Source organism: Anabrus simplex, chromosome 1 (genome assembly GCF_040414725.1).
Source record: "Anabrus simplex isolate iqAnaSimp1 chromosome 1, ASM4041472v1, whole genome shotgun sequence".
NCBI classification, from domain to species: domain Eukaryota; kingdom Metazoa; phylum Arthropoda; class Insecta; order Orthoptera; family Tettigoniidae; genus Anabrus; species Anabrus simplex.
The window spans coordinates 1,322,054,300-1,322,078,027 of NC_090265.1; positions in this window are offsets into that span (position 1 = coordinate 1,322,054,300).

Genomic DNA, 23,728 nt, shown 5'->3' on the forward strand with positions numbered 1-23,728 from the left:
TAGGACAGGTAGTTTGTGCAAACGTAGCCCACATTGGCCATAATGAATAATAATTATAATTATAATTTATAATAATTGTACAGCCTCAGATACCGTGGAGCTCACATTTCTATTTCACGCCAGTTAGGCCAATTCGTTTCGGCGTTTGGCTTTACAGGTGTGAATAGAACCGGAACTATTCCGGGCTACCTATATCTGAGTTTTGATTAATTTTGTCTAATAAACACCAGATGCGTTACGAGAGAGAGATTTTACATGCGGTCATCGCGTGATTGGAGTGCCGAAGGGGTATTTTCCCCCTTCAAAAATCCGTCTAAACCTGCAGGGTTTGAACATAAAAACCGCAGAAATGATTCGGTTAATTTGATCTGTTCCATGCAAAACTGTCGTTTTACCAATAATTTATTTATTTTATTCATTTTGAACCATAGTGGGTTTTCCAAAGGACATACAATATATATGTATGTACACCGTATATTTACATGTTCAGTTAATGGTGTCTGTTCTAACCTGTCTCTCGAGACGTATTCCATCCAAATGATTTCGAAGAACAGCTTCTGAATACTTGATTCCATGTAGGCCTACTTTACAATAATTTATTAAACTCACTTTTCCAGTTTGTAATGACCATGCCACTTGACACAAATTTAGAAATTGTTCCCCTCGATCCAGAAAACAGACCAGTCCCTTTAATCGTATTAAGTTCATATTTATCTAAAACGAAGTTGGAGCATAATATTCCTTTTTTCCGTCGTCAACTTCTTCTGGTTGTATCTGAGGACACGAAACGAATAATAAGATCGATGACTTCTTCCATCTTCTTTCGTTGATTGACGTCATAATGCAAATTCGTTTGAAGCTTCCATTCTCGGTCAGTCATTGACAATCAATGCTGGTACACGAGAACATAGAATTGGTTTTCCAGTGAACACTTAGTCTATTGAGCGATTTTGCAATCGTATGTATATTTTAAAACCTGCTTTCAAATTGGTAGGCTCTAGATATGAAGTCAAAGTTTACTCTCTCATTTTTCTATGAAGGTGGAAAAAAGAAGCAGATCTTATTTAGATCTGAAACAGATAAATGTTCCAAAAAACTCAAGTATCAGTAGACAGTACGTTTTAAACTACACCTTCTGTTACAGTTTCTTTCCACACTCTGCTGGGGTCACGGGTGCTGTTTTATGACCTGATGCCCTTCATGGTGTCCAAACTACTCTGAGTAAAAAGATGTATTTACATTCGGAATTTTTGTAGTTTTTGATAGTGTGGTGTGTTGTGTGAATATTCAGTAGAGTGTAAGACAAAAACTCTCAATCCCCGAGTCAGAAGAATTAACCAGATGCGATTAAAATTTCGTAGCTGGCCCGGAATCGAACCCAGGGCGCACTGAACCAAAGGCCTCAAAGCTGACCATTCAGCCAATAAGCCGGACAGGATTTAAAATTCATGTGATTTCTAATTTACTCACTCTATTAGACGTTTACAGAAAGTCCAAGAAACCGAACCCCATGGCACAACAGCTCTATTGGGCCTTGCCCTACCAAGCAGTAGATGCTCAGCTCAAAGGCCTGCAGATTATGAGGCGACACGTGATCACCTTGACAAGTCCTCTCGGCCGTTATTGATGGCTTTCTAGACCGGGACCGCCATCTCATCGTTAGACAGTTCCTCAATTGAAATCCCCTAGGTTGAGTGGACATCGAACCAACCCTCAGGTCCGGGTAAAAATCCCTGACCTGACCGAGAATCGAACGCGGGGTCTCCTGATAAGATCGTTACACATGACCTTTTTAGCATAGGTAGTGCAAGATCAACCAAACACCGCAATAGAGTAGCGCTGCAAGCAGCAACATTTCCATCTACGCCTACTTATTTCCAGTCCCATTTACAGCGGCTACCCACATTTAATGTCTGTCCGTCTGCGGTTGTTTGTTAAATAGATATATTAGTAGCCAAACATACTTTGTACTAGGATAGCCGCTAATTAGCCAAGCAAACTCCATAAGGGGACCCTTGTTGTTGTTCCTAGACAGCCATAAAAAATGACAAATAAAGACTTCAACCTCGATGAACTCACAGTTTATGTCAGTGGCATTAGATTTCATCCACACAATTGTCCATATAACTTCCAATCGGTAGACACTTGATGAATTTCGAAAATCATTTTCTTGGTTATCAACTCAAACAACGTAAAATATTTGATAGATAAAAATAATGTAACAATCTACCCTGGAATGGCACACTCCTATTGGACGATATAGACGCGAAAGTAGACAAGTTTAACTCCCTTGAAGTCGCTATGTACAATAAAAATGCCCCCAAAACGGCAGGTAAACGTTACTCTCTAATCTTGTCCTTGGATAATTAATGATGTTAAAAACATGATGGCCCACCGCGATGCGCTTTATCGACGCTGGGAGGAGACGTAGACAGATTTACAGTCACATGTTTGATTACACACATCATCCACAATTTTCATCAAATTTAAATGAAACTCGGTACACTCATTTAGAATAACCTACTGAGTTTCTGTGTAAAAGACACTGTGATAATTTGATATTTATTGAAGTATTAATGTTTTCACATGCCACTGTCTTTCGGTACACATTTTGAGTTAGTTATGACATACAATTTCAAATTTCAAGCATATTAATAATCTACACAAATATAGAGACTTTAGAGTGCAGTAACTTTCCTAAATATTTTTGTTGATTTTTGTAACTTTTTGCACTTTGTTACCTCTACTACAGTGGTAACACCAAACAAGGCACAAACACAGTTAAAAGGGGAAGGTAAGAGTACAATACACAATATAAGAAAACAGTACACACTTGGAAAAACAGTAACTAGCCTTTACGCGGATCTCCAACAAAACAAGTACGTAACTATCAGTAGGGCCAACTAGTGAACGACAAAACGGGAAGATGGAAGGGCTGGAAACCTACCAGAGGCATGGGCATGGCTTAGATAGCGGATTCCGAAATGAATCACCGTGATCCTTAGTTTTTAAAATATTATTTACAAGATAATTCTACATATACATTCCAAGTTATGACAATTGATGGCATTTTTTTTTATATTTTAAAGCATAACATTTTTCTCATTCAACATATTAAATTTCTACTCCATTTTAAGCTTTGTATTTAATTGAGTGACTTGTGTTAAAGAAGTTATGAAATTACATCTTGTAGTTCTTGAGATAATCGTAACTAAATTGTGAAAAATGTGAAATTCAGAAAATCAAGGGAAATCTTTTCATAATGAAGTTTCAAGACTACACCTATCTTAAAACTGCCCTTAACCGTACTCCTCTTCTTCATTAGCATCCTCTGCTGCTCTCTTCTCTGCGTAGCTGCCTGTTGAAAGGTCTGTGTTGATGCCTCTGATTTTGCAACTCGTTGTTCAGCGATGGACCACAGTATCTGTTCTGTGAAGACTCCAGGTGTAAGTTCCAGTCTCTTAAGAATGTGATGTGAAGTCTGGTCAAATTCCCATCATTGAACACTGCTGGAGCATCTAAAGCAGAAATCTTCACGACAATCCATGTCCTTCTTGCGCAAGGCACTTATAGATCAATGTATTGACATATGTTGTAAATCTACCACTTTCCCAGTGTCAACGATAATGACAGATGACACTCAATGCAACGATGTAGGCCATAAGCCAAGTATTTAGATTCAGCTTCCTTATAGTCAAGAACAGCTTCCCGAACAGCTACTTTCATGTTCTCTTCACTAACCTCTTCCACTGTATTCAAAAGTGACATGTTCATGGTAGTGAGTCTTGCTATTGGAACAAGCGTGTTCATAACACCACATAAGTTCCCACTTTCTCTACCAAGACCAACATCACTTAGGCCATAAGCAAACCGAATGTTTGTTTCATAAATGTTGTTATTGGCTTCGGATGTTTTGAATTTTATATCACTGTTGCAATTTTCACACAAAATGTGCACTGTACATACTAAACCTTCTCTCTTCTCATCATCATTCAACGTCACCTTTCCACCACAAGCAGAACTCCTACAAGCATTCTGTGTTACTTCTGATAACAATTCAATATCAGTAATTCTAAACTCACTTCTTCCTCCATCATTTTCTTCTCCTAACACAATGCTTGGTCCGTTTTTCTGCTTCTAAAAACTTACAGATGAATCCAGGTTCTTAATTTCAGCTCTCTCCCTAACCTCACCATGCCTTCTTGACTTTGTTTTTTTTTTTTATATTTCTTATGCACTTTACCAATCCTAGGCATTGTGAAAATACTTATAGCGATCGCTAAACCACTGAATTCACCAGTTATAAAACTTACATAAAGACACACAATAATTATTGAATTATGTCCTTTATTGTCATCAACAGCCTTCTATATCACGTCTGGCTTGGTTCTACAACTGCCTGATTAACAAGGAAAGAATATATGGCTTTCTATAAATTGTCGCCAGAAGTTTAGATGACAGAACTGTGTAAAAATACATCTTTTACTGTCACAAAGGCTGTGTAGTGGGCGTGGCATACTGCAGTGCATGATTCTTTAACTTTTGAATGCCATTTTAGTTCGAATTTCGTTATATCATTTTTGGGATTATACTCTCCTTGAAATATACTTTCAAAAAACCTGTAAAAATAACTTGATGTTTCCTTGTTTTCGTGACTAAAGTGATTTAGAAAACTGTCGCGTCCTTAGAAATCGAATTGAACAGCTCGCTAGAAACCGTAAATGTACTTAATTACGACTGCAAGTATGAATTCTAGCAGCGTTTGGAACATACTTCGTTCCTTAGACATAAGAAAACCTCAGCTACTGGACATACCACTCGATAAGGTAAATGAATTTTTACTCAGAAAAGAATACCACCCAATGTATTAAATTCCCTAAACAAAATATACCATACACCGCAATTAACCCTTTACCTGACCAACAATATTTTACATTTCACCCTGTTACTTCTAATCAAGTTAAAAAAAAGTATTCTAGAGAATCAAACCAAAAGCCAGAGGAGTGGATGATATCCCTATAAGTTTCTTACACAACATTATTGGTGCTGTTTTACCAATCATTACCCGCATTGATTTTTAACTATTGCCCTAAAAACGGAACCTTTTCTTCACTACGGAAACAAGCCAATGTTATCTCTGAGCCTAAGAAATCCGATCCCTCTCAACCATCTGACTATAGACTAATCTCTATTTTACCTTCAAATTCCAAAGTACTCGTGCACCTGGTTCACGAGCGGGTGTTGGAATACTTAAACGATCATTTTCTCCTAGACTTCTCTCTAGCTTCAAGCAGGGACATAGCACAGCAACTGTCCTGCTCAAAGTGACTGAGGACTTACGACACTCAATGGACCAAAGACTAGTGACGATACTTACTCTGCTCAATTTCAGTAGCGCATTGGACACTGCAAACATTCAAGCTATATTAAACAAGATATAATCTTACTACTTCGATTCAACGAACTATTCATTCCTTCCCACCGTAATCGCTCGCAACGGGTTATAGCCCTTGATAAAACCTCTCACTGGCTACCCAGGAAGGCAGGCACCCTGTAGGGCAGTGTTCTAGACACTTTACTCTTTATTTTGTACATAAACGAAATTTCATCTAATTTAAAGTATTGTCGCTGCCATCTATATGCCGGGGACTTACAAATATACTGTCACTGTATGACCTCTGATTTGCCTCAGGCATCAACGCTGACCTTCAGCGACTCGCTTACTCCTTGAAAAATTCCCTCCTTCCTAACGCCTCCAAGACTCAAGCAATCATTATTGGCTATCAAAAATTGTTGACTATACTACAAGACAAAACTATTCCTTCAGTTAGGCTATACTGAATGGCAGAGTTATTCCATTCAGCCAAACTGTGAGAAATCTTGGAGTGACAATGAACGAAATTTTAAATATATTTGAATGTATTACAACGGTCTCGAAAGCCAAGAATAACGGCCGAGAGGATTCGTCGTGCTGACCACACGACACCTCGTAATCTGCAAGCCTTCGGGCTGAGCAGCGGTCGCTTGGTAGGCGGGGTTTGGTTTTTTGGAATGTATTACAAGTGTTGAAAACATTATTTTCGATACTCCATTCTCTTAAAACAGCAGTATGTTGCCTTGTGAGAGTCAAACTCATAAAATCACTAGTGCTTGCCATCCTCGACTACTGTGACGTTACTCTTGTGGACGCAACAAAGGAGCAGACTTCCAAACTTCAGCGAGCGCTTAATTGATGCCTTAAATTTATTTACAATCTGAGTTAGGATAAACAGGTCACCACATACTTTCAAACTACGAGTATTTTTATGGCTGGAACCTGATAAACGACGAACGTATCACACACTGATACATATATACCGACTGCTCGCAGAAGGCAGACCACTATACATTTCATTCCACCTTAAGTATTTGTCCTTTCACAGCAGTAATACCCGCTCTAGTTCCCCCCTTTCTATTTCTGTTCACCGATCCTTTATGTACTGTATAACAATTCTTTTGTTGTGACGGGTTCCAGACTTAGGAATTCCCCGCCTGTCAGTGTGAGAAATACCACCTCATTACTTAAAGTTAAGACAGCTTGCTGAGACTACCTGCTGAATGGAGCTGACTAATTTGTATGACCCGATGAGTGAATGACTGGGAGTTAGAAAAGTGTAATATATTATTGTGTAGATTATTATTTACTATATATTATTATGAACTTTTAAGCTCTGCTCCCAATGATGTATCACTACAGCGCTTAAGTGCAAGAGAGGGCCAAGGGCCCTAACTTTGCCACCTACACAGGTGAATTATAATCATTATAAAATATCAAAGCAATTTCCTATTAAGAGTGCTGATGTAGTTATTTTATTATTATTATTATTATTATTATTATTATTATTATTATTATTATTATTATTAATACACAGTCGTATCGGCACACACTTCTTTTAAACGATAACCGGTTTTCGGACACTAAGGTCCATCATCAGTGTTATGATTTAAATTTAATTCCACATGAATGTGTCGTCAAAATTAGTTAAAAAGGAGTTTAGCCCTTCCTATGTTGATGTCAACAGGGCTACATTTTAAACTCATTTTAACTAATTTTGACGACACACTCATGTGGAATTAAATTTAAATTTTAAAATTGATGATGGACCTTAGTGTCCGAAAACCGGCCATGGTTAAAAAAAAGTGTGTGCTGATACGACTGTACATAATTAATAAAAAAACCACACAGGCATAATAAATAAATAAATAAATAAATAAATAAATAAATAAATAAATTAAATATATAAATAAATAATACATGTATATCAAATTGTGGGGCATCTGCTGAAATTGATGGAATGTACCAGCCAAGCACGAGACAGTGACTGGACTGCAAAATGGATCTAAGATGTTTAGGTCAGCAGATCATGTATATTTGTCTCAGTTTTACGACCAGATACCAGACGTCAACCTTATGTAATGAGATGTATTGACAATTGTGCATTTTCATAGACGTTAGCTGTGCCGTGTGCTGAATGTAGAAGAGGAGATATGAATTGAAAAAGAATAAAATCACCCAGTCTACGAGCCAGAAAAATTATTTCTGAAATTTTCAAATTTGAAAAATAGTATGTAATTGCTGTGTATTCGGAACGTTCTATGTTATGAGTTGCCAAATATGTAATCGATTGATTTCTAATTAAAGCCATATGTAACAACAATATCCTCTATTTACAGCTGCATCTGTGTCCGGCTCCATGGCTAAATGATTAGCCTGCTGGCCTTTGGTTCAGAGGGTTCCGGGTTCAATTCCCGGCCGGGTCGGAGATTTTAACCTTAAATGGTTAATTCCCTTGGCTTGTGCTGTTACCAACATTCCTGAAACTCACACACCAGACATAACACTATCCTCCACCACAATAACAAGCAGTTACCTACACATGGTAGATGCCGCCCACCCTCATCGGAGGGTCTGCCTTACAAGGGCTGCACCCGGCTAGAAATAGCCACACGAAATGATTATTATTATTATTATTATTATTATTATTATTATTATTATTATTATTAGCTATATCTTTGCCCTCGTTGAATTGCACTCCTCTTATCATTAAGAACTGAGTGTACTTATCATAACCTTGGTCTACCTCTCCATTTCTTACCCTTCATGTCTGGGTCCATTAATATCCTTGCTAATTTATCCTCCTCCAGTAGCCTCACATGACCCCAGCACAGAAACAGGCCTATACCCTGAGCTTCACCCATATACAGTAGTTTGTTCATACCTTAACATCAACTCCTTATTCCGAGTACCCTACTTCCATTTGTACCAACAACAATTTTTGCTACTGGCATGTCTCTTCCTTTAACTTAGGAACAAACCACCCAGTGTTCACTTCCGTAAAGATCTTCCGAGAATTGACTTATTTTTTACAGAATGCTAACCGAGCAAGTGACCACATACTTTAGGTCACGTAACTATCACCCTGCATTCGGGAGATAGTGGGTTTGAATCCTACTGTCGGCAACCCTGAATATCGTATTCCGTGGTTTCCCCATTTTCACACCAGGAAAATGCTGGGGTTGTACCTTAATTAAGGCCACGGACGCTTCCTTTCCACTCCAAGCCCTTTCCTATCCCATCGCCGCCATAAGACGGCATGGGTGCAACGTAAATAAATAAATAAATAAATAAATAAATAAATAAATAAATAAATAAATAAATAAATAAATAAATAAATAAATAAGTAAGTACAGAATGCTGTTGATCACAACTGCGCGCTCACTGCATTAGCTATTCTGAACCTTGATTTAATATCACTGAATATACCACCATCCCGGGAGAATACATATCCCCCTACTTCAACTGAACAACCAGTTCCAGTTTCGTATTCCCTATCTAATGTTCAATCGCCTAAACTTCCTTCACTACTGACCTCACATTGGACTTGGAAAATCCGAGCTGAATAGCTGCAGTCGTTTAAGTGCGTCCAGTATTGAGTATTCGGGAGATAGTGGGTTCGAACCCCAATGTCGGTAGGTCTGAAGATGGTTTCCCGTCGTTTCCCATTTTTACATCAGGCAAATGCTGGGACTGTACCTTAATTTAGGCCGCGACAGCTTCCTTCCCACTCGTAACCCTTTTCTCATCCCATCGTCTTCATAAGGCCCTATCTTTGTCGGTGCCACTTAAAGCAACTTGTAAAAAAAAAGAAGGGACTTGGAAACCTTAATTTTTATACCATAGTCGTTGCAAATCTTTTCAGGCTGTATGTAGGTTTTTAGAACTGTCAGCCGTTAAGACCAAATCGTCGGCATATGAAAAAACTGTTCAACTCAACTGAATCCCTCCCTGCCGGTTTATATCTTTCAATAAACGACCATGTGTACTACAAAAAATAAAACCCTGTAACTACCTTGAACCTAGAATTTGCTATCATAAATTTATTCTCAGTGTGGCCCGATTGTCAGTACAAATGTCTTTGACTGCAATACACGAAAATAAAAAGTATGTTTAGTGTATTTTTCCATCCCACTAACTACTTTTACGACTTTTAGGGAAGGTCACGATACCAGACTTGTGTCTCCGTCAGGGGTGCTTTACGTGGTGACAAACCTACCGACATGAGGCGGCCAAATTTGTAGTACCTTCAAATACCACTGAACTGAGCCAAGTTGGGCTCCGAAAGCCAGATATTTACCGCCTGAGCTTCTCAGCTGCGCCTGTATAATATTGTTCTTCTTCCTGACCTTCTTAACAATTCTTAGTAGGTAGGCCCAGTTATACAGCCGGATCCTCTTCCTGACCCACCGTGTTGAGTAGGCTTCGGCACAGCAGCTGGTTTTGGCTAGCCTTGAGGCAAAGGGGCTGGTGGCAACCGTCGGTTGTCCTGAGAATCGGTTCCCGTGGTTTTCAATTCTCCTGCACAAAGGCGAATATGCCACGGCTGCACCCACCTCACCTTCTCCACATATCATACCACGAACACGAATCTCCTTGGCCTGAGAGACGGCGTGACCGTCTAGGAGATTCGCCGCACCCTGTTCGGGTACGGAATGTAAACTTTTAAACAACCCAATCTTCCTGACGCAAACCCTACATGAAAAGATGTATTCATTACTGTTTGTTTCTAGGGTGCTTGGTATGGGATGTGTTATATGTAAATGAAGAGAAGTGTGTCAACACACACATTCTATCGCCCGTGCCAGAGGAATTAAACACATGCAGTTAAAAATCCTCGATCCTGCCAGGAATGCAACACGAAGTCCTGTGAACCGAAGGCCAGCGAAGTACCCGGTCCCACCCTTTAATGTTAATTATTCGTAAAAAAATGTTAAACTTGCTTTCACTGTAAATATTTACAAAACGTCTGCAATGACTATTCGTAATATACAGGGAGAAGCGAAATTCGCCCACTCGGGCGTCGCAGCGCGACTCCTCACATGCCAGCAAGAAAAAAATGTTTCTCACAAAAGTTGGTCCTGCAAGTATATCAGGCAGAAAAAGAACGTTGAAGAGTGACAGTTTGGCAACACTGTGACTACATGTAGGGTAACTACCTCTGTCAGCATTGTTATTTGTGCTGTACAGTTGGTGCAGTGCAGTTTTGGGTTAGCATGCAGGAGGTCGAGGGATCGATCCTGGGTTGAAGTGTATATTTTTTACGTAAATTTAGTCCAGGTGGTATGGTATCTGGCATCTTAATCTTCAACAGCGATTGCAGCGGGTTCTCTAGACACCATTTGCACTTACTACGATCCTAGAAATGGACGAACAATCGTTTTCATTGGTCAGCTTTGAAAGACGCCCTTTCCACGTGAATTCATTCGCACCACTTCATATACTAGATGCGAAAACTGTTTTCTTTGTACCCTCCTCCAATGGTCTCATAGATTAGTACCAACTATTATTCTTGCCTCGTTCAGGTCCATTACATTTCTTTAGGGCCATACGTTACCAGTAGGCCAAGCAAAGTATTTGTTGTGTTCAGCGTTACAAAATATTATAAATGTAGGATACATGTAACCTAAGGTACGGTGACTTACTGTAATGTCCGATGGATATTAGCAAATACAAAAATGCGCCTCAACCCAGGATCGAACCCTCAACCTCCTGCATGCTAACCCAAAACGCTATCCACTGCGCCAACTGTACAGCACGGATTATATTTGCTGACAGAGATACCTACCGTACATGTGGTTACAGTGTTGCCAAATTACCACTCTTCAACGTCCTTTTTCTGCCTGATATACTCGCAGGACCAACTTTTGTGAGATACATTTTTTTATTGTTGGTATGTGTGGATTCGCACTGCGACGCCCGAGTGCGCGAATTTAGCTTCACCCTGTATTTGTCAGTTCCTTTGATGTAGTATGTATTTCCTGTCTTTCATAAATTAATTCACGTTAACGTTATCGGCGCTCCACGTCACCGACGACTCATTGCTGAAGATACTGTATACTCGAAATCTTTAGTATCTCGTGGCCAGAAATATTCATTTCAGGCAAGAAATCAGTACAGCCCTCAGAGCCACCCAGTATCTCTCTCATTGTTCACATCGATCAGACGCGTTAACACATGCACACATCTGAAGAGTGAGGGGAGGTGGAGACAAATGAAGTACGAGGATATCTAGCATGAATTAAACACACGCTGAGGGGAAGGTACTTGCATCCCGGCCTCCCCACACGTCCCACTGGCTCGACAATGAAGGGAGAGGGGAATGAAGGGAGCAACCACACGCCTTCTTCAAGGCAACAGACGTATTTGTATGTTAACTCATTGAGAGTAAAATTCTCCAGTTTCATTGTAATTTTTGTGTGCGAGGTCTGGCTGAAACGTTAGCGGTCTCGACTTTGATTTCATTATCAAATTACAACGCGCTAAACTACTGTGAGAAGGAATTGCCTTTATTTTCGTCAATATAGGCCCTGTTAAATACTACTACTAATAACAATTGTTTTCCCAAAAAACCAAAGTGAAAATAATCTGGCGTTAAATAATTATAATTATCAGAGACGCAAGGGCGTTTGGAAAACCGTTCCTATGATGTTATTTTCAGCGCAGATCAAACAATTAAATGCCATAAATTGGGGAGGGATTACATCGTGCACACTCGATCGCAATTAAATTACAGTTAATTAATTGTTTTCCTTGATTAGGAAAAGCTAGTATACCATAGCCAGGATGTTTAACCGTAGAAACATCTTAATCAGTTCCCAAAAGGAATGGAGTTGGGAGTGGCCTCTGAGTGCACGACGTCGCAAGCCACACCTCCTGGAAGACGAACACATGTGACGTTGTCTTGGTTACTTCTCCTTCATCCTCAGGGTTGGCCAAAATCTTCACCTAAACATTGCCTGTTTCCTTTTCCACCTGGAATTCTTGTGACCGCGTTTGTACATCTTAAACAGAAGGAGCACGAGCACCAGCTCACAAGGGCGACGTTCGCCGATCACTGATTTAAGTAATGTAAAATGGCATGATTTTGCCTCTTGTTTTATTTTTCCGCGAGAGCTATCTAGCCAGTACTTTAGTGGCAGAGGGTCATAATTATGACATTAGTCCTTCTTTTCATATGGGATGACTTGTGACGAACAGCGCCGGAAGAGTTCGAATACAAGTCAGATTAGCACACCAACTGGTTTAGCTTTATTCAGGGATACCTTTCCAATCTTTATAATCGAGTATTAATGGTTTACAACAAAGATAAAGCATTTACTCAACTCCAGATCAGGTTCCGTACGAGAGCACACTGTGATTCGATTTATATTATACATTTAAATGGTACTTCACGGTACAGAAATGCGCTCTCACATCTTGTTCAAATGTTTCTATACGCCTTTTTAAGTTGAAGTATGCCAGTTTTTGAATGGTTCAAAGACGCCCACATCCATCGTAAGTAGAAGCACAATTTATTTCATAAATTATTAGGAGTAAATATGGTTTACAACTTGATCTGTTGTGGAAGCCTCTGGACCGAATTAAAATTTTACTAGCTAACGGATAGGCCTAACATTTTTTCCAAAGTTAAAATTAAGATTGAAATACGTTTCAACAGTGCAGTGGCTAGGGGCAGAGTTTCTGTCTGAATCCATGACAAAGTCAGAAAACGCATTATGAGAAAGAAGGTAGTGGGTTCGATTCCGGAAAAGTATGGTGGAATTTGAAGGTGCTCAAATACACTACCTTCATGTCCATGAATTTAAGGGAACGTAAAAGAACGACTGTGGGACAAACTCACAGTCTGTTTTCATTTGTTTTGCCTTAATTTCATAAATACAGCAGCTACCCATCGAATATTGTTTACTAGTATTATTAGTATTCCTCCCTGTGACAAGAGCAGGTTGAGAGAAATTAGCTGCATTAGACAAACGAAAAGGATACTAGTAGGAGTGTATCATTCATTTTAAGGACTAGGATTTTAATGCACAATGAAAAACTTGATTAAAATGCATAATTCGCTAAATATTCAGATACGTCATGTTCTATGAAGTTTAAAAAAATGCTCTTTCACATACAAATATCAGAAATTTATCTCGTCAGTCCCGCATTGGCAGTGCATTACAACTAACGGGCGTATATTGTCTCCCTCCCTCTCTGTCTCTTTTTTTTAATTTTCTTTACGTCTCACCGGCACAGATAGGTCTTATGGCGACGATGTGATCGGAGAGGGCGGGCTAGGAGTGGAAAGTAAGCGGCCGTGGCCTCAATTACCGTACAGCCCCAGCATTGGTGTGAAAATGGGAAACCACGGAAAACCATCTTCAGCGCTGCGAACAGTGAGGTTCGACCCACTGTTTCCCAGATTCAAGTTCACGGCGATTATCTCTCAGTAAACAAGGACGCTAGCGCAGCATACTTCAAGTAAAATATAAAACTTGCACAAAGTCCCCAGGTAGTTCTCAGGAAGATAATTGGACACGTGACAGAATATCAGCAATTGAGTGTAATTGTTGAGTTGGGTTTGATACAAGGATTTAATTGTGATTGTCAGTGGAATATTTAATTTCACTAGAAAATAATTCAGACGGTTCTACTATTTACTGTCGCGAGCACTTTTTACTAGACAATAGGACGTGTTTCAAATCGGCTATTTCTCCATGGTCTTCTGGATAGTGAGAGGTGTCTATGACTTTCATCTTGTGGAAATGACTGTGATAGCATCCGTGACGAAGACTAATTCTTACGAAAAATGTAAGGTGTCTTCGTACTAACTTCAAATTCTTGAACCAGATTTAGTTTGGGATGATGGGCTGAATTGGAGCGAAGTGCTTTCCTCTCAACCAATCAAGCGGCTGTGAGCTTTGGGTCACGTAGCTGTTAGCTTACATTCGGGAGATAGTGAGTTCGAACTCCACTGTCGAGATCCCTGAAGATGATTTTCCATGGTTTACCATTTTCATACCTTAATAAACGCCACGTCGGTCGCTTTGTTTCCACTCTTAGCCCTCCCCTTTTCCATCGTGGCCATAACTCCGATCTGCGTCGGTGCGACGTAAAGCAAAAAAAAAAAAAAAAAAACTTTCCTCTCGTAAGCTGTGTCATTTTCCAGTAGTTTAGACCATTCCCTGTAGGTCTGTTGCTTGATTGTGAGCAGGAAATCTGAATGTGTTAGCTGATTGTAGAGGAGCTGTTCACATGTTGCGGCTTCTTTCGCTCGCTGCTGTACTATCTCGTTCATCGTTATATCCATAGGAGATGGACTTCCTAAGCTGCTTTCTGGGCAGTGTAGATTCAACTCACAATGTCTAAGACAATGGCAACGTGTATTTTGTAGCTTCTGAAGGGCGCATTGTTAGTCAGAAAGTATTAGAATCATATGGAAGTGACGAATTTCATACTTAATAGCTGATATATACATCGAAATCTAATCATTTTGCAGTACAATAGATTTTGCGATATGGGAAAAAGATAAATAATTACTGTAACACATTTTTACAGGAAATTATTAATTTCATGCAGGTATTGCTAAGGGGAATGTTGTCTGACAACTTTAATGATTACCTATATTTCGGGAGATTACGCAGAATATGGTGCCAAATGTGGTTATTAAATGATGTTGGATTAGGAGAATTTCCTTGTCGTAATATCGTGTATTGGTTTACAAAGTAAATCTCAACTCATGTGGAGGGCTGCGATCCCCCATGTTGGTGAAAAGCAGCTATAGTTAGTTCTTTGCTCATTTGATGCATTGTTGGATGATAAATTTGTGAACAAGTGTTGGTCTTCCCCCCACACGCAATGGGCACACGCCATATGACTCAGACGAGATATAATTGGGACTAATGTGCCTTACTCATTGCTCGTCCTTCAAATTGATTCTCAAAGAACTCACCCGAACGTACAGTGCACGCCATTGTTCTGGAGAGTGGAGGGCAGTGAGGCAGCTAACAACTGACTACACAAACTCCTCCTGTTCTCGTGCCATACAGCAGGCAACAGATCATTCTCCTCTTGTTTTCTCAAATTCATAGACATTTTTATCTATGGATTTAAAATGGATGTTATCTGATATTTTGAAGATATATTTCCAATTGCGGAAGAAAGGAACTAAGGCGCTCATGCCCGTGATATGTTGCACTGATAATGTGAATTGGTGAAGGAATGGAAAACATAAATGTATGACATTCTCCCTCTTCTGGTACCATTGTTTTCTCTTCCTATTTTGTGTTTTCCGTACCAGAGTTGCAGTAGCGTGGATACGTAACCACTTACGGTGGTTTTGCATATGTTACATTAAAAGGGAATATGATTGTATCCGTACAGACATTTCGCAAAGTATCAAAGTGGAAGAAACTTCGTATTGTTTATGGTGGATTAGTATTTAATGCCCTTTAGGGAAATAATATTTCTGTTTTTTGAGTTGTTTTCTCATGTAATTTAACACGGAAAAAGTACAATTCTAAACATTTACACATTACCAAAATAATAGCCTACCTATTCTCTGTACAATAGCGTGTTCCTTTTTCTAAGTAACTTAAATGTTTACTCACTCTTTTGCTCTTTAAACTTTGTAATAGAATCACTGTCCGCCTCTGTGGTGTAGTGGTTAGCGTGCTTAGCTGCCACTCCCGGAGGTCCGGGTTCGATTCCCGGCTCTGCAACTAAAATTTGAAAAGTGGTACGAGGGCTGGAACGGGGTCCATTCAGCCTCGGGAGGTCAACTGAGTAGAGGTGGGTTCGATTCCCACCTCAGACATCCTGGAAGTGGTTTTCCGTGGTTTCCCACTTCTCCTCCAGGCGAATGCCGGGATGGTACCTAACTTAAGGCCACGGCCGCTTCCTTCCCTCTTCCTTGTCTACCCCTTCCAATCTTCCCATCCCTCCACAAGGCCCCTGTTCAGCATAGCAGGTGAGGCCGCCTGGGCGAGGTACTGGTCATTCTCCCCAGTTGTATCCCCGACCAAGTGTCTGAAGCTCCAGGACACTGCCCTTGAGACGGTAGAGGTGGGATCCCTCGCTGTGTCCGAGGGAAAAAGCCGACCCCGGAGGGTAAACAGATGATGATGATGATGAATAGAATCATTTCCTTATATTCACAATATAGCTTTGTAGTTGTCATCCGACAAAGGATTGTTTATACCACACTTACACATCTCTTGGGAACACTGGACTCTTCTGTATGGCATGTCGGCTTTTACTACAAGTAGAGTACTTAAGGCTGTTTCACGCGGGGTGGCCATGACAGCATGGCCAGTGGCAACGTTACCATGATATATACCGGGCGAGTTGGCTGTGCGGTTAGGAGCACACGGCTGTGAGCTTGCATCCGAGAGATAGTGGGTTCGAACCCTACTGTCGACAGCCCTGAAAATGGTTTTCCATTGTTTCCTATTTTCACACCAGGCAAATCTGTATCTTAATATAGGCCACGGCCATTTCCTTTCCACTCCTAATTCTTTCCTGTCCCTTCGTCGCCATATGACCTATCTGTGTCGGTGCGACGTAAAACAATTAGCAACAAACAAACAAACAAACAAACATTATATATATGTGGGTGCATTACTAGTTTCACTTTTTTTTTTGCTATTTGCTTTACGTCGCACCGACACAGATAGGTCTTATGGCGACGATGGGATAGGAAAGGCATAGGAATTGGAAGGAAGCGGCCGTGGCCTTATTTAAGGTACAGCCCCGGCATTTGCCTGGTGTGAAAATGGGAAACCACGGGAAACCATCTTCAAGGCTGCCGACAGTGGGGCTCGAACCCACTATCTCCCGACTGCTGGATACTGTTCGCACTTAAGCGATTGCAGCTATCGAGCTCGGTTACTAGTTTCACGCCAACGTGGCTGCATTTTCACAGACACGAAGCCAAACTTTTCAGGTAGCCAGAACGTCGCCATTACGCTGCTGAGTTGGTTACGAGTGTGCTGCGTTTACACTGGTTTCTATTGGGGAGTTCATACGAGTAGTGACTTGTAGCGTGATTAGTCCTGCAACGTTACAATGTGTGAAAATCTATCTGGCCAGAGAGAGGGCGTTATCCTTCATGTGAGGCTCCTGAAGGACGAGGAATGAAAACGTTTGTCCTTTTTCAAATTCTGTGTGGCCTAGTTAAGTTCTTGTAATGTAGACCCTCCAACGAGAGGGGATTGCAACTGCCATGTACAGGAAACTGCGTGTTGGTAAGTTGGAGGATAGTGTTGAGTGTGGTGTATGATTTGCTGGGATATTGGGGACAGCAGAAACACCCAGCCATCTTGCCAAAGGAATATCAATTTAATACTTCAAGCCCCGACACAGCCAGGAATCGAACCCAAGGCCTTCTGAACTGCTGACCACTCGACCAAGGAGCCGGATGATCGATTGATAGAGAGAGAGACAGATACTCATATTCAATTATTGATCTACTGAACCCTTAAAGGTCCTTTAAGGATACCTACCTTCTTTACCTATTAGCAAATCGGCATGAATTATTTCTCTTGGGTCGTCCAGGGTTCTTCGTCACTTGCGTAGGTAAGAGGCGGGTTTCAGTAACTTAATCTATTTACTAAACGAGAGGAATCGAGTCAAAGAAATTGTTTATTTAAATATACATATTTTAAAATAATGTCGAGGAGACACATGGCAGTTTAACAACGAACTCAATCTTGTTCGTAACAAAATATAACAATAATAACGCTGATGAGTGATACCGGTTCAGGAGACCTTAACTCAACTGCCTTAAGTTAAGAGTGAAATAAAGTCTGGAGACCCCTAAAATCGGCTTCCATGTGAGACTGCATGTGCCATCATAATGATTCGTGATGATCCAGCCCCCGTAGCACGAGCTCTGGACTCTTGGTATAATGAAGGCAGTCTAATCGGTATGTGCTACACAGTAGTTGTACGTCATGGACCCTTAATTGAATCGATGTGACCTGCGACTATGTTATGGACCAACATCTAACTTTGTCATTTACGTTAAAGTCATTGTGGATGATGACCGCAATGAAAATGATGCTATAATGGCAAATGGCCCTAATCTAAGTCACGGAGTTTGATGACCCCTTGACCATCCAAATTTTTTTTTTTTTTTTTGCTAGGGGCTTTACGTCGCACCGACACAGATAGGTCTTATGGCGACGATGGGATAGGAAAGGCCTAGGGGTTGGAAGGAAGCGGCCGTGGCCTTAATTAAGGTACAGCCCCAGCATTTGCCTGGTGTGAAAATGGGAAACCACGGAAAACCATCTTCAGGGCTGCCGATAGTGGGATTCGAACCTACTATCTCCCGGATGCAAGCTCACAGCCGCGCGCCTCTACGCGCACGGCCAACTCGCCCGGTCATCCAAATTTCTAAGCTAAAGGCTGAACACAATTAAGGTGCATTAGTTGATGACCAAAGTTTCCATTTTACTAAATCCCCAGCACATCTGATGCTCAACAAATCAAAAGAAAAGTGATAACAACAACAAATGCTCACAACACTTGTAGCACTTAAGTCCCTTTTACCATCGGATACGTCCCCTTAATTGTTACGTTAACAAGTTGAAATTTCTCAGCAAAATGAACTAAGATTTCAAGGATACTTTTTTCCGTCGCTTCAAGAAAATGAATTAAAATCTTCATTAAATTATACTATTCTAAATATTGAATTCTGATCTCAAACATTTTACCACACATAACAAATACAGTTAGTTTCTTTCGAGTAGCGAGCTCTACTCTAACAGCTGGTCGTGATAACGGAACAATTTTCCTCTCTGCTGTTATAGCAGACGATACACACAAGGCTGCTAGTCGCGTTTTAACTGGCATTAAATGAAACAACAAACACGATCTCGCTGGCAATTCACTAAATATATAATTCTTGACCCACATAGATTATGCGAACAGATTTACTTTAAGATGTCACTCAAACATTCTTATCTATCACGGTTCTACGGTTTCACGTGGAATCCTTATTATGGACTGACCCTATTCCCATCTCAATAAATTACACCAAATAACTCCTCAGGTTTCCTAAACTGAACATCCCGGCATCAACACTACAGGATTTCAAACACCTGATTCACAATTCTTCCTTACTTCTCGAACACTTGCTTAACACAACAAAACTCGACACGACATTAATATGGAATATATCTCTCGGGTGACCCACACTGCTGTTACACAAACACTCGGGAGACAATTAACCATCTCTCCCCGCATATCTTGATCTAATATTTTCAAAACCGGAATTCACAATCTTGACTTACAAAACAAAGTTTTACTGTTATCTACTTCTCATCAATTGTACACACTTTTTAACGGACATTGGAATCACCATCCCCTGTAACAAATTTCATCTATCTCACTTCGTAACTTTCCTTGATAAAATGTACATCCATTAACACGACGGTGTGCCCTCACACCAGATTTAAATGAATAACCACGGATTAATCTTACAAAAATTTCGTCCTTATGTCGAACAGAATTTTACGATAAATTAATAACTTTGACAAACCACAAATATAGACATAAACGTACGGAAATAACACTTTACTCATAAAATTCGTTTCTCAACCATTTAAATCTAACATTCTACAACACTTCACACGCTAGTTTCGGGACTTCCCGATTATCCAAGAAACTAAAACATATTTCTCTGACCTGTCCACGAAATAAATGGGTGACCATAATGCGTCACAGATACATACACAAGAGAAACGGTGACATCATGAAACAAACAAAAGCATGTTAACAAGGTGATAATTCACCTACCTTTTGATTCGTACGTTTTCTTCCATCATTACAGATTCACCAGCTTCTCAATCTTTTATTTAGCCATCTCGACAGGTTCTGGCTTTACAAACATTTCTCCTTTTACTTAATTTTATCTTCATTCACCTGAAAATGATGACATAAACAACAAATATACCCTTCAGGCGCCTTATTTCTTGCACGGACCGAATAGGTCTGTCGAATACCGACCCGCACTTGCAATATTTTAAAATGATATGATTATTTACAACTTCAATTGCAGGAATTTACAGGATCGTGGCTCTAGAATGACCGTCTATTACCTGTCCCTGAAAAATGGCGTGATGATTCAAAACCTATCTCCATTTGGAGACGAAACTACAGCCACGTCGGCCAAAACCTTTTTTCCCTCTGGAGTTAGTCTTTCAAACGCTGGTTTTTAGAGTTGCTCGGAAATGCGTGGTCTCTCCTCGAATTCAATTGACACAGTGCGTAATTTCAAAATGGCGCGTCGTTCTTTTATAGTTTTCTCTCCCACTCTCATGCCATTTTCACTTACCACCAAGAATTTCACATACACTTTTCCTACCCCACAAACATGTATTGAAGGCAGGTCTCACTGTAACACGTAATTTTTAGTTTAGTAGCAACATTATTCATGAGCATTTAAGAATTTCTCTCAACGAATTTAATTGTTAAATTGCCTCATAAGTTAGGCACTATATTTTGCTGATATAACTGAGTTTGGACGAACAGGCACGTTTGTTTTGGCAAATTTCATTCTGGGGCTATTTAACGATCTAAAATCTGTATCATTAATGACCGAATTGTTTCACTTTCAATTTTCTAACATTTATTACAGTACTTTCGTTGCCAGTTCTTTTCTAAAATGCAATTTTTATTAAAACCAATAATCCACTGTATCCATGCTCCTTTTCTACGTGCGGGTGACGTAATTTCTTCAGCGTGAGAATGAGAATAAACACCTGGTCCCCGTGCCGTCTCTGGTCAGATAGAAAATATGTAGGTAGAGCTCCTGACTCGTAATATATATGGGACCTCATGTAATGACTTGAGGTCTCTGGTTCCTTATGACACAAAAATCATGGATTCAATGCGAAGTGCAAATCCGTTCTGCCTTGTAAGGCCTCTTAACCGTGTGACAACAAGGCCAGTATATCCAAAGTTTAGCAATGACCATCACATCATATCTACATATTTTAATTTGAAGAACATCAATAATACTACATTCTTGATTTGCAGTAAACTCATTTCGGTAAGCTATGTTATTGACTCGAACATCGGTAATGAAAGTGAATGTTATTAAACAAACAGTTAATGTGCCAATGATATTACTAGTTTGGAGACAATTTCATAACTTGCACAGATTACCTCAAAGTGATAATTACCGGGCGAGTTGGCCATGTGGTTAGGGACGCGCAGCTGTGATTTTGCATCGGGAGATATTGAGTTCGAACTCCACTGTCGGCAGCCCTGAAGATGGTTTTCAGTGGTTTCCAATTTTCACACCAGTAAAATGCTGGGGCTGTACCTTAATTAAGTCCACGACCGCTTCCTTCCCACTCCTAAGCATTTCCTATCTCGTCGTCGCCATAAGATCTATCTGTGTCGATGTGACGTAATGCCAATTGTAAAAAGAAACTCATAATTACTTTTTTTAGGGTGGAACTGCAGTGGTCATGTTGGTCAGTATGTCATGAAGCATATTCATTAGTTCATTGAAGAGTGCTATACATATCCTTACTGCAAATAATTTAAAAACATCCCATCTCTCTTTAGAAATCAGAGAAATTGTGCAAAATACGCGTTTTCTACCTCTCTCGCTAACATGGAATGTATCCATATTGTTCTTTGCTTAGGCCTACATTTCTTTCTTCGGCATTGGTACCAACACAACACGGCAATGTCCTCATCATTAATGCTATCCATTGTCTATCAAATTACCGATGAATTTCTTGGTTTCTTTAGGAGGATACACAATCATCAGTCATGTAGCATATCGACCACTCTGTCACTCCTTTGGCCACGCCGTGTAGAATTGCCCTTTTTCCTACCACTTACAGCCGCTATGGACATATCCATAGCACATGGCATCAGCTAGGACACATTTCTAAAAAGTGTCTTAATTCGAATTGATAAACAGTAGTTCAGGATCTGTTACCGGTTATGTGTGAGTCACTAATGTGTCTGGACTGCGTTTCCTAACCCGCTCAAGACAAATTGATATTGTTATGAGCGAGAAGACATTTATCGCAACAGGAAATTGAGGAACGGAGGAACATGACTTGAGATGGTACTGGCGACTTCATCACGGGAGGGATGAACTAAGGACTTATGGACAAAACCAACAGGAGAAAGCACACAAGAGCTAACTAGATGGTCTTATTGTATATTGAGATATGGATAGCCTTGAATAGTTCAAACTAACACCCAACAATGGGGAGACGATATTCGGTATATTACAAAGTATCCAACGAGGAGTACAGACGTGTCTACAGGCAGAAGGAGGTCGTTTTCATCATCTACAGTGAGAGCAAGCCATTCTCTCACTTAGTCTGTATGTTTAGGTACATTTTTCATGTTTTTAGCTATCACTAAACAGAAATGACACAGTATTAAAAACTGCCCATTTTTACCAATAACTCTGCACAAAGGCCATGGTATTGATTACATGTCTATGAACAAGTGAAATCAATTTACGTAATGATGCCTCTGGTCATCTGTTTTATTGATGTGCTCTTGTTACTTTTTCCTGCTACTACATCATTAACTTGAGAGTATGAAACACCTGTGGCGGAGTCCATTACAGGTTCCACACAGTAGGGACCAGGCGCAGTGATTGGGTAGTTGTGAAGCTAGTCTATACGCTCATCTTCGAATCCAATCTCGATGTCGACGGGAGCAATACAGCACTCTTCTGCGCAGGAAATTGAGTACATCTCTCTCACTGGGCAGTCGGCGGATTGTTTGGTCTCACTCATTTGGTGCCGTTTAGTATTGGCTACAAGCAAGACAAATGATGTAACTTTGCTTATTGTATTCATAACTGCACAGAAGTGATTGAGTTGTTGTTCACTCGAGTAAAAATGAATACAAATGCTAGAGTAAGCAAACCTCTTGCATGTATATTTCAAAGTGTGTTAAGTAATAGCATTCAACCCGTTTCTTTATTTGTTTTACCTCGGATTGTAGGTCTGTCCGACATGTGATTGTTAACTTGTTCAGTGGTAGAGCATCGGGCACAGAATCTGAAAGTTGTAGATTTGACTCCTATCTGTGTCTTGCTTGCTGTTTTTAAAGAATTATCTAGCTGAGACGGTAAATTCGTTTTCGGTTCACCCGAAAGTATGAGTGTACAATCCCCCACTAGAAATGAGAAAAAATTAGAAACGGAGCGGCTCATGGCCCTGAGGTTCACCCAGCATACATCGAAAATGGGTACCACGTCCATTCCTGGGGGAAGAGGTGACAGGGCATAGAGCTAACCACCTTAACGCACTTAATGCCGAATTTTTTTTTTTTTTTGCTAGGGGCTTTACGTCGCACCGACACAGATAGGTCTTATGG